The sequence below is a fragment of the Phocoena phocoena genome, chromosome X, assembly GCF_963924675.1.
Source record: "Phocoena phocoena chromosome X, mPhoPho1.1, whole genome shotgun sequence".
Taxonomy (NCBI): domain Eukaryota; kingdom Metazoa; phylum Chordata; class Mammalia; order Artiodactyla; family Phocoenidae; genus Phocoena; species Phocoena phocoena.
In genome coordinates this window covers 78,502,607-78,515,631 of record NC_089240.1, presented here as the reverse complement: position 1 = coordinate 78,515,631, position 13,025 = coordinate 78,502,607, and the positions used below count along the sequence as shown (strand labels likewise).

At 36.3% G+C, this 13,025-nt stretch overlaps 1 non-coding gene across 1 annotated transcript; it reads left to right on the top strand.

The window, feature by feature from the left end:
• Window positions 1-7,841: 7,841 nt before the first annotated feature.
• LOC136143122 (U6 spliceosomal RNA) lies at window positions 7,842-7,948 on the top strand. Its single transcript, XR_010657831.1, has one exon. It is a non-coding gene; the product is annotated as a U6 spliceosomal RNA (small nuclear RNA).
• Window positions 7,949-13,025: the final 5,077 nt, after the last annotated feature.

Genomic DNA, 13,025 nt, shown 5'->3' with positions numbered 1-13,025 from the left:
ATTCATTTGCATATATTGCAGAATCCTTGCATTCCTGGAATAAACCCCACTTGTTCATGGTGTATGATTCTTTTAATGTGCTGTTGGATTCTGTTTGCTAGTATTTGGTTGAAGATTTTTACATCTATGTTCATCAGTGATATTGACCTGTAATATTCTTTCTTTGTGACATCCTTGTCTGGTTCTGGTATCAGGGTGATAGTGGCCTCATAGAATGAGTTTGGGAGTGTTCCTCCCTCTGCTATATTTTTGGAAGAGTTTGAGAAGATGGGTGTTAGCTCTTCTCTAAATGTTTGATAGAATTCGCCTGTGAACCCATCTAGTCCTGGGCTTTTGTTTGTTGGAAGATTTTTAATCAAGGTTTCAATTTCAGTGCTTATGATTGGTCTGTTCATATTTTCTATTTCTTCCTGGTTCAGTCTCAGAACATTGTGCCTTTCTAAGAATTTGTCCATTTCTTCCAGGTTGTCCATTTTATTGGCATATATTTGCTTGTAGTAATCTCTCATGATCCTTTGTATTTCTGTAGTGTCAGTTGTTACTTCTCCTTTTTCATTTCTAATTCTATTCATTTGAGTCTTCTTCCTTTTTTTCTTGATGAGTCTGACTAATGGTTTATCAATTTTGTGTATCTCCTCAAAGAACCAGCTTTTAGGTTTATTGATCTTTGCTATTGTTTCCTTCATTTCATTTTCATTTATTTCTGATCTGGCCTTTATGATTTCTTTCCTTCTGCTAACTTTGTGATTTTTTTGTTCTTCTTTCTCTAATTGTTTTAGGTGTAAGCTTAGATTGTTTATTTGAGGTGTCCTTGTTTCTTAAGGTAAGATTGTATTGGTATAAACTTCCCTCTTAGTACTGCTTTTGCTGCATCCCATAGGTTTTGGGTCGTGTGTTTTCATTGTCATTTGTTTCTAGGTATTTTTTGATTTCCACTTTGATTTCTTCAGTGATCTCTTGGGTATTAAGTGTATTGTTTAGCCTCCATGTGTTTGTATTTTTTACAGACGTTTTCCTGTAATTGATATCTACTCTCATAGTGCTGTGGTCGGAAAAGATACTTGATACGATTTCAATTTTCTTAAATTTTCCAAAGCTTGATTTGTGACCCACAGTATAACCTGTCCTGGAAAATGTTCCATGAGCACTTGAGAAGAATGTGTATTCTTTTTTTTGGAGGGGTGGAATATTCTATAAATATCTATTAAGTCCATCTTTTGTAATGTATCATTTAAAAGTTGTGTTTCCTTATTTATTTTCATTTTGGATGATCTGTCCGTTGGTGAAAGTGGGATTTTAAAGTCTCCTACTGTGATTGTGTTACTGTTGATTTCCCCTTTTATGGCTGTTTGTGTTTGCCTTATGTATTGAGGTGCTCCTATATTGGGTGCATAAATATTTACAATTGTTAAATCTTCTTCTTGGATTGATCCCTTGATCATTATGTAGTGTCCTTCATGTCTCTTGTAATAGTCCTTTTTTAAAGTCTATTTTATCTGATATGAGAATTGCTACTCCAGCTTTCTTTTTTTTTTTTTTTAACATCTTTATTGGAGTATAATTGCTTTACAATGGAGTGTTAGTTTCTGCTTTATTACAGGGTTAATCAGTTATACATATACATATATTCCCATTTCTCTCTTGCATCTTCCTCCCTCCCACCCTCCCTATCCCACCCCTCTAGGTGGTCACAAACCACAGAGCTGACCTCCCTGTGTTGTGCAGCTGCTTCCCACTAGCTATCTATTTTACGTTTGGTAGTGTATATAAGTCCATGTCACCCTCCCACTTTGTCACAGCTTACCCTTCCCCCTCCCCATATCCTCAAGTCCATTCTCTAGTAGGTCTGTGTCTTTATTCCCGTTTTACCCGTAGGTTCTTCATGACCTTTTTTTTTTCTTTGATTCCATATATATGTTTTAGCATATGGTATTTGTCTTTCGTTTCCTGACTTACTTCACACTGTATGACAGATTCTAGGTCCATCCACCTCACTACAAATAACTCAATTTTGTTTCTTTTCATGGCGAGTAATATTCCACTGTATATATGTGCCACATCTTCTTTATCCATTCATCTGTTGATGGACACTTAGGTTGCTTCCATGTCCTGGCTATCGTAAATACAGCTGCAATGAACATTTTGGTACATAACTCTCTTTTTGTTTGTTTTGTTTTGTTTTGTTTTGTGGTACGCAGGCCTCTCACTGTTGTGGCCTCTCCCATTGCAGAGCACAGGCTCTGGACACACAGGCTCAGCAGCTATGGCTCACAGGCCCAGCCACTCCGCGGCATGTGGGATCTTCCCAGACCAGGGCACGAACCCGTTTCCCCTGCATTGGTAGGCGGACTCTCAACCACTGCGCCACCAGCGAAGCCCCATAAATCTTTTTGAATTATGGTTTTCTCAGGGTATATGCCTGGTAGTGGGATTGCTGGGTCATATGGTAATTCTAATTTTATTTTTTTAGGGAACCTCCATACTGTTCTCCATATTGGATATATCAATTTACATTCCCACCAACAGTGCAAGAGTGTTCCCTTTTCTCCACACCCTCTCCAGCATTTACTGTTTCTATATTTTATGATGGTGGCCATTCTGACCAGTGTGAGATGATATCTCATTGTAGCTTTGATTTGCATTTCTGATTAATGATGTTGCACTTTCTTTCATGTTCCAGCTTTCTTTTGATTTCCATTTGCATGGAATATCTTCTTCCATCTCCTCACTTTCAGTCTCTATGTGTCCCTAGGTATGAGGTGGGTCTCTTGTAGACAGCATATATACAGGTCTTGTTTTTGTATCCATTCAGGCAGTCTATTTATTTTGTTTGGAGCATTTAATCCATTTACATTTAAGGTAAATATCAATATGTATGTTCCTATTACCATTTTCTTAATTGTTTTGGGTTCATTATTGTAGGTCTTTTCCTTCTCTTGTGTTTCCTGCCTAGAGAAGTTCCTTTAGCCTTTGTTGTAAGGCTGGTTTGGTTTGGTGGTGCTGAATTCCCCTGGGTTTTGCTTATCTGTAAAGGTTTTAATATCTCTGTGAAATCTGAATGAGATCCTTGCTGGGCAGATTAATCTTGGTTGTAAGTTTTTCCCCTTCTTCACTTTAAATATGTCCTGCCACACCCTTCTGGCTTGCAGAGTTTCTGCTGAACAATCAGCTGTTAACATTATGGGGATTCCCTTGTATGTTATTTGTTGTTATTCCCTTGCTGCTTTTAATATTTTTCTTTGTATTTAATTTTTGATAGTTTGATTAATATGTGTCTTGGTGTGTTTCTCCTTGGATTTATCCTGTATAGTGCTCTCTGTGCTTCCTGGACTTGATTAACTCTTTCCTTTCCCATGTTAAGGAAGTTTTCAACTATAATCTTTTCAAATATTTTCTCAGTACCTTTCTTTTTCTCTTCTTCTTATGGGACCCCTATAATTCAAATGTTGGTACATTTAATGTTATCCCAGAGGAAATATCTTCATTTTTAGTAAGATGTACACACACATAAATACACACACACATTCCACATAAAGAAATATCAGATACAGTATAAGGAGGAAAATGAAGAGGTCATCTCATAATGATTATTAAAAATTTGAAGAAGAGCCTCATTCCATTGTCAATTTTATTGTGTATCACGAGGTCTGAATAATTACCTACACAATTTCCCCCTCTTCCTGAACACACAATTGCACACACACACAAACAGACACACACACAAACATATTTTTCACCAAATTACTCTTAAAGCAAAGAGTCCATCTAAGCAAAAACACCTAGACAAAAAAAGTGCACTAAACTAGTGTGTATCTTCATATTGTACACATTTGCTTTACATTATCTATGTGAGCAGAAAGAGAAAAAAACGACAAGATAGAAAGGTAAGGAATTGAAACTTAGTGGGATCATCTAAATTCTATTGTAGCAGTTGTTAAAGTCAACCAGTTTTAACATAAAATATAATATTTTAGAAACCACATATTTATTCATAGCTAGGATGTCAGGTAAAACTCTGAAACGATCAAGAAAAGATTAAGTAAACATCACTAAAATAAGGTACAGTTTCCTATACCAACACTGAATTATATAAAAATAGTGTACTTTGAAGTTTCATTGTAATCTAAGATAAAAATAGGGCTCAGTGGTAAAACTGGCCTTAATAATCATACGTGCATCCTTTCACTCACTAATCTATCAATTCATTCATCAGACACTTATTAAGCAACTACCATATGCTTCCTGTGATAGTCTGTGCATCTACAGAGATGAATAAACCAAGTTCAAAATGCAGTAGTGTGACAAGTCAAGAAAAGAAACAATTGTAAATGTGATATGCAAAAACAATTGTGAAGTTTCACACACTGAAAATTTTATTATCTCTTTCTAAGGCAAAATAAAAAGAACAACATTAATGAATTTTGAATACTATATTCTGATTTCAAAATTATTTTTAAAATAAAGACACAATGACAAAACATCAACTATAATACCATGATCCAGAGATAATCAATGTTTACATTCTGTGTATATATACTTCCTATCATTCAATGGATATAGATACATATACATATGTATTATATAAAGTTTATATGTGTTCATATACATATATATGTATTATACAAAATCTGAATCACTCCATATATAGTTTTTACAATTTTCTTTTTAAATTATTTGTATATTGTAAATATATAATTTGACAAATATACAAAACTATATGTACAAAATGCTCATTCTAGCATTGTTTATAATAGCATATAACTTAAAATGACTTAATATCTATCCATTGGTATTAGTTACATAAATTATGGCACATCTTTGCAATGCAATACTACATAGCCATTAAAAATCATTCATTCAATCATCCATTCATCAAATATTTATTGAATGGCAGGCATATTACTAGTTTCTGGGGATACAGTTTTTTAAAAGGCTATATATTTATCCTCCTATAGCTACTATCTATGCAGAAAGTAAACAGAAAATAGACAAAAGAACTGTAACCTGCAATAAGAACTTGATGGAAATAAAGAAGAGGCTGGGAAAAGTCAGCAGAAGGACTTAGATCCATATTTATTTATGTGCAGGGCTTAACTTCCCCCAAGTAGACACGTGTCAAGGATTCAACTACATGGAATATTCAAATTTGTTTTAAGACATGTTTAATATGTGTTATAATCAATCAAGCTCCTTATGATCTCTCTTACAGTCTAGAGAGCAGAGCACACATGCCAGTCAAAATGTGTCTTTCCAAAAGGGTGATGAATTCAGAGTCTTTATCCTATAATCAACAGAGATATCACCACCAAACTCTGCTGGAATAGTCAGACCATGTGAATTCTGCTCTCATACAGCTGTCTCTGGACTTCAACTTCGACCACCTGCTCAGATTCTTCACCTTTTCTCTCCCTTTATGTTGATCTCTGTTTACTTACAGGGCATCTCCTTCTAGTATATTGAAACATATGAAATTACTGATATTTATCCATTTTAGACCAACCGAAATGACAATTTCATATAATCAACTTCTTATTAAAATAAAAATCCTCCATGTCAAAATCCTGAAATACTTTTTTTGGACTCACCAAGACAAATGTCTTGCTCCTCTGCTGCCCACACTGCAGTTGCTACAAATGAGCCATGAGCTGATGTCAGTAATGGACTCCACTTACAACACTAACGTCTCAACAATATATTTTCTCCTAAATTCTGACATTTAGAATAACATGCTATAATTTTATACTTTATTTCCATCATATCACTTATCTGTTTAGCCATCATACAAGAGAAGAAGATGGAAGGAAAGGGTATTCAGTTGAATATTATTCAAGAAAGCTCTATCTCTTTCAGCCATTTTTGAGGGGTATACTAGCAAACTTTAATTGTGTGAACTTAAAAGGTATTTGCATGACCTCTGCAACAATCTAGAAAATGAAGAAGGTATTCATCAAATTTATTGTACAAACTGTAATATTTATAGAGACTTCAGTATAGCTAGCCACTATTGCTACAAACCTTGGAGTCTGACAAGTTCAAATCCATGAACAAATTTTTGAGTTAGTGTCCTCACCTGTAAAGTAAGGGTAAGAATAGGACCTGCCTCATAGGATTATTAGGATAATTAAATGAGATAATACATATAAAATGTACTTAATACAGGCAGACACATAATAAATGCTCAACTAAAAGTAGTTTTCTAGCCTCTTAAAAAAACATTTTTTATTCTTTAGCCTAATTCCCTAATTATAAGATAGAACCTAGACACCAGAATTGCAAAATGGGCAGCATTTTGCATTTTGGGGTGGGAAAAAAAACATAGAAAATTCTTTACTCTAAATTCTCCATGAAGGGGCCCAGTGATTCCACATTTGGCCAATGCTTCTACTTGCCTTTCAATTCTAGTGAAAGTGAATTACGCAGCCAATTGAAGTAAAGACTGAATGACATAGCAGAAGAGAGTTTCCCCACCCCCAATTGAATCCATGGAACATTATTTTCTCTGTGCAAAGGAGAAACATTTAGTGTTATTCTGAGTGAAATATATATCACAGTTTATAAATTGACCTTGTAAGATTTTTAAAAGTGTACCCTCCCCATTAGGCCTTGAAAATATAGAGTGGATATACTTACAATTGAAGCCACTTCACTTGGGCTTACCACAGCTCAAGTAACTTTTCCGGCCAGTAGGTAAAACAGCTGCTGAATGTCAGGGGGTCAGAGATTCAGCCTTGGGTCATCCTCAGCTAAGGTGAAGCAGATGCCCAGCGGCTGTCTAAAGCAGCTCAGTAGCCAAATGAGGGTGAACCAGCATAGCAAACAAAGGACAAAACTTGAAGTTTTCTAAGATTCCAAGATGTCAATCTCTAAGCCAGGTCAGCAAACTCTCTGAACTCTGGGAAGTTTTTCCTTGAAAAGACTCTCAAGTATTTGTTCCAAAGTTTTAAGGGCCAGCATAGCCAGTGGCACCTGCAACTGACAAGGACCCATCTTTCAAGGTGTGCCAATAGGCCTACTCTGAGCACTTTGGGCACCAGAATGTTAACTGCAATTATCATTTTAGAAGGCTCTTTCTTAATATTGGATTGACTTCTTCATAAAGACAGAAAAATTATATTTGCCTAAGTCTAGATCCTGTCAAGATTCTACTTTTCTTTTCTCAGCTAATTCTGAAATTATTCCCCCATGCAGTCAGCAAGTCAATAAAGCCCAGTAGAGAAGATCCTATGCCGCAGAGATCAGATCCCAATTCGGCACTTACAAGGCATAAGACATTGGGCAAGTTGCCTTAGTTTAAAAAATCTGTAAAGTAAATATAATAGCATACCTACTTCGTAGGGTTATTGTGACCATTAATATGTAACTTGATAGAGTGCTTAGCCTATATAACTCTCCTTAAAAAATATTGGTTCTTTTATTATTTTTAAATTACGTTTTATTATACTTGATCCCAACCAGATCCTCTCTTGTTAACCAGCTCCGCATCATTCCTTGTTGTTTTTTGGCTGAATCCTACTACAGTCCATGTTGGTTACAATCAGCAGAGAACTCTATGCACAGTTGCTCAAAGGATAGGGTCTTTATTAAATGTTTCTACCACTCTGGCCACTTATGTCCTCATTAGCTATTGCACAGATTCATATTGCTGGAACTTAAGGTGGGGATGTGGCTCCCTTCCAATCAGCACTCTGAAAAAAAAAAAAAAGCCAGTTGCTATCCAGAAAAACCTTTTCTCTCTCTCATCTCCAGGCTAAATGGAAAGAGGAGTTTAATAGTTTGCCCTGTCTTTGGCTGTATGCCACCCAAAAGCATTCAACCATTACTAAATTAGAAATGACTTCATGGTGCTCACTTCAGCAGCATATACACTGTAATTGGAATGATTCAGAGAATATTAACATGGCCTCTGCACAAGGATGACATACCAACTCATGAAGCATTTCATAATTTTAAAACAGGCACTTTCATATATTGTGCTGAAAGTGAAAATGATAAAACCCCTATAACAGTGAATCCAGCTATATCTTCCCAAATTGCAAATGTATTTACCCCTTGATCCAGCAATCCTGAGTTTAGAAATCTATCCTTCACATATATGAAATGATGTATTTACATTGCAGACAGAAAAAATTAGGATGTTCTCTATACATTGATATAGAGAAATATTCAAAATATGTAATAAAAATACTGTTTCAAGATATGAAACAGATTAACTTTTGTATAAGGGGCATGAGAATATATATTTACATTTGCTTGTATTTGCATAAAGAAACAGAATAAACTAATAAAAATAATTACCTATAGTATGGATAGAAAGTTATAGCCAGCAGGACTGCTGCCTATTTTTAGAAATAAAATCTTGATGAAACACAGCCATACCATTTGTTTCTGTATTGTCTATGGCTGCTTTTGCACTGCAATGGCAGAACTGAGTAATTGCAACAGAGTCCACATGGCTTGCAAGCCTAAAATATTTATTACTTGGGCCTTTACAGAAAAAGTTTGCCAACTCCTGACTATAGGGTAGTAGGAATGGATAGGAACAGGGATGGAAGTAAGCCTTCTCAACGTACACACTCTTTTATATGTCTTTGGTTTTTGAACTTTTGAATGGGTGTATTGCCTTTTTATGAAAATAAAATAAAAACAAAATCAATGAAATCTTGTTTGAATCTTCTGGGTAGGAAACAGACAACAATAAACCTAGAGCAGGGATTTGTGTTTGGGCTTTGAGCAGCCCAAACAAATTTAACAAATATTTGTGAAATTAAAAAATAATCGGGCTTCCCTGGTGGCACAGTGGTTGAGAGTCTGCCTGCTGATGCAGGGGACACGGGTTCGTGCCCCGGTCTGGGAAGATCCCACATGCCACGGAGTGGCTGGGCCCGTGAGCCATGGCCACTGAGCCGGCGCGTCCGGAGCCTGTGCTCTGCAACGGGAGAGGCCACAACAGTGAGAGGCCCGCGTACCGCAAAACAAATAAAAAATAAAAAAATCAACTTAGAAAATTCATTTAAAATGAAAAAAATTACATTATGGTTACTCCCTGTGTTGCACTCTCAAAAAATCACCCACATATACAATAGCCTGAAGTGTTCTTGTTTCGCTACTTCATACACATATATGGAGTCTACTAAGAGCCAGGCACTGTGCTAGGCAGGTAGTGAGAACTATATTTGTTGATACTATGATTAGACACTTTTAATCTAATATATATTGAGCTCTTATTATGAGTTACATGCTGTTTTCAGTGCTTTATATACATCATCTCATTTAATCCTCACAAAATCCCAAATTTATAACTTCAGCCCAGTCTTCTTTCCTGAACTCCAGACTCACATAGCCAACTGCCTACTCAGCTTCTCCATTTGGCTGTCTAATAGACATCTCAGACTCAATTCCCCCAAAAGTGAACTGGATATTTCTTCCCACAATGTAACTGCTCCATCCACAGCTTTCTATATCTCATTGGACAGCAATTTCATCCTTCCAGTTGCTCAAGCTGAAACACTCAGAGTCTTCCTTTAACCTCTCTCTTCCTCTCATATGACACATCTCATTCTCCACCTCTAAAATTATCTAGAATCTGACAACATCTCATCATATCCACTACCACCACCCTATTCTGATGCTCTGGGCCATCATCATCTCACACTCAGCCTTGTCACTGATTTCCTTGTTTCTCCTCTTGCCCCTTTACAATCTATGTCCAACATAGCAACCAGACTTATCCCTTTAAATGTAAGGTTAGTCATATCACTCCTCTTCTCAGTACCAGATAATGTCTCCCTTTTTCATTCCCAGTAGAGGCCATTATCCAAGCCTCTATTCATCTGAGGCCTACTCTGATCATACTCTTTAAAAGAAAAATTCTGTCCTCTCAATTCCTACCCCGACTACTCCTCCCCTTACTCTGTTCTATAATTTATTTTTCTGTATCATTTTCCTCTTTTAACCCTATATCATTTCTTTATGTATGTCTTTTTGTTTATTGTCTGTCTTTGTGGTAAAAAGTAGGCTCTCAAATATTTGTCAAATTAATAAACAATTTCTTGGGATGTAGGGATTATTTCTTCCTCCATTGTACAGAAGAGGAAAAAAGGCTCAGACAGGTTAACTGATTTGCTCAGAAAATTAATCAGGAACAGGGCAAGGAATTAAACCAGAAACCTCAGACACTAAAGTTCATAGTCTTAACCACCCAACAACTTCCTGCAATTTATGGTTTAATGCAGGCTATACCTACCTCTGTGTATATTGCTCAGGCACAAGGGTAGCTGCAAAGTAGGATCAGCAGTTGTCATGGAACTGGAATATAGCTCTCCAGAGAATAAAGCAAGCAAATGGGAAAAACACATGGGTGATAAAATGGTGCTATTCACGTTGACAGTTTCTGATATAGCCTTACCTGGATAATGGCAAAAAGCCATACTTGAAGGGTTTTACCATCAACCTACATTTTCTTCTTCACTTACTCTGCACAATTGTGTTAATGATACTTAGGCCAAGTCAAATAAAACATTTCCAACTGCCTGAGTTACAGAGTCATTTCATGAGTAAATATCCATTAACGTTTCATGCCAAGGCATGGTAGGGTTGTTTAGGTAGAGTCCTTTGGGTAAAAGAGCCCCAAGAAGTAGAAACCTTTGTCAAAATGTGAATTGTGACTAAGCCTTCAGTATCTCCTCTTCAGGTGGGCTTCAACTTCTAATGCAACCTAAGGCTCAGAGAATGTACTGAAAGAATTCACAAATTTTCCACAGAATTCCTGTGACCTAGTAATTCTGCTCTCTTACAAATGCCTACTAAATGTTTTATTTTGCTTAGTGAAAACATTTAGAGGATGGTGGCACTCAGAATATGCTTATAGCCCAGTTCCTCCTGGGATAGGCGGATGGTGGGCTCTGGGGGAATTTGCCTTTCCCAGTTCCATGTAATTTGTGATTGTCTGCTCAATGCCCAGTGGGAGTAAACCAGGTCAGAGCCTTTTAAACTGGGCCCTAGGGCCCCTAAGGAGCTTACTAAATTCCGTGTAATATTTTACAGGTAAACTTTAGACCTCAGATCCTTTTGTAAAAGTGCTGATTTTTTAAAATAACTTTTTGTGGTTGCTGATTCTGTATCCAGTCGTTCCCTTTTCTCAAAATTATAGTCTTTTCTTTTCTCTGTAGTGTAAGAAAGAGAATACAGTGGCTTAGAAAACTGATTCTAGAGCCAGAATGCTCAGATTCAAATCCTGACTTAGTCATTCACTATGAGTTCATAGGGTTGTTAGTTAACCTCATTAATCTGTTCACTCATTGGTAAAATGGGCTATTTTGAGAAATCAATGGGATCAAAATCGCAATTAATATTGTAATGTATGCAAATGTTTAGTATGATACTGACATATAGTACTCTTATTTTTATATGCTCCCAAGTATGAGATTATATAAAGGACTCAGAGTCTGCAAGACTGGTTCTGGAATCCCAGCTTTGCCATGGACCACTGTAGAACTTTAAGTTAAGCAACTTTATTTCCTCCCACCAAATTTTTTTCATCATGAAATGAAAGGATTGAATTAAGTAATCTGAAGGTTCTTCTAGTTCTAACATTGAATAATGTTCTATAATATTCTATAATAAGGACCAATCCAGAAAAAAGTTATAAGGTAGTTTTCAATTCTAAGCCTAAAATATTTAACTTCATAAGTAATACTGTGAAAAGAAAATTTTCATTCTAAAACATGTAAGATCTATTCTTAATTTCACTCCCTTAATATTTGCCTTCTTATTGTAGATCACAGCCCCCCCAAAAAATGTCTCATTTTTGCAAACCAGCATGTATTTTGTTTCATGACAATTTGCTTCCTATAAGGAGATTGCATTATCAAACTTTACCACTCATAGTTCAACACATTTTCCTCTTTAATATAAAGGTTATTTTACTTCAGAAAAGTACAAATCTTTTAATTAGAAAACAATTGAATGATGTTTTATATTGTCTCATAGGGATAAAGAATTTCCCATTTATCAAGTACTTGGGGAGAAATCACAGTTGGGTTGAGGCAGTGCTCATTTCACTTAGTGAAAGTAACCTGATCCAACTAGAAACAGAAATGGGGAGAAGACTGTCCTTCTACGTAGATCTAAATGTCCAAACGATTTAGAGCTCGTCAGCTTAAAGAATGAAAATCTGTGTATTACTTAATTTTGCTGTGGTAACAAATGACTCAAGAATCTCAGTGGTTTGTAATGACAAAGGTTTATTTCTTGCTTGTGTTACATGTTAGTTGCAGGTTGGCGGCAATGCTGTGCTGCCTCATGTGACTTCTTCCAGGATCCAGGCTGAGGAGCAGCTCCCAATCTGGACCTACTACTCTCTGGCAGGGGGAAGGCAAGAGAGCTTATAAAACCACCTGATGGCTCTTGGAGCTTTTCCTTAGGACTGGCATACTGTCTGTGGTGATCATATTTGTTTAGCCAAAACAAATCATATGGCCAAACCTGAAGTCAACAGGGCAAGGACATATACTTCCTGCACAGAAAGGTATTGCAAGTCACATGGAAAGGAGTAAGGATACAAACTCCTCTTACAAGGAAAGGGCCAGGGAGTAATTAGGAATAATGATACTATTAGGATAATTATTAGTATTAGTACTATTAGTAATTAGGATAATGATACTGCTTTCTGAGTCAGAAATGTTTATTTTTCTTTCTTCTACATGCAAAATAGACTCGTAAATCTGGTCATGTTTATCTTTGCTAGCTTGGTAAACTCCATGAGGACAAGGCTATGTCTACCTTACTAATGTATCCTTAGTGTTGTGCTTGAAACATAGTAGCTGCTCAAAAATATTTTTTAATTAATGAAAGAAGGAATAAACTGAAATAGCCTGAATGAATAGCATATTTCCTTTTTGTCTGGAAAGGGACAGATAAAGTACCCATGAATTGATGACAGACTCCATAAACCTGAAGCAGGGCTCAGAAGTGGATTTAATGACCTGGGCCTATGAAAGACACTAGGTTTTTCTCTGAGCTGATAC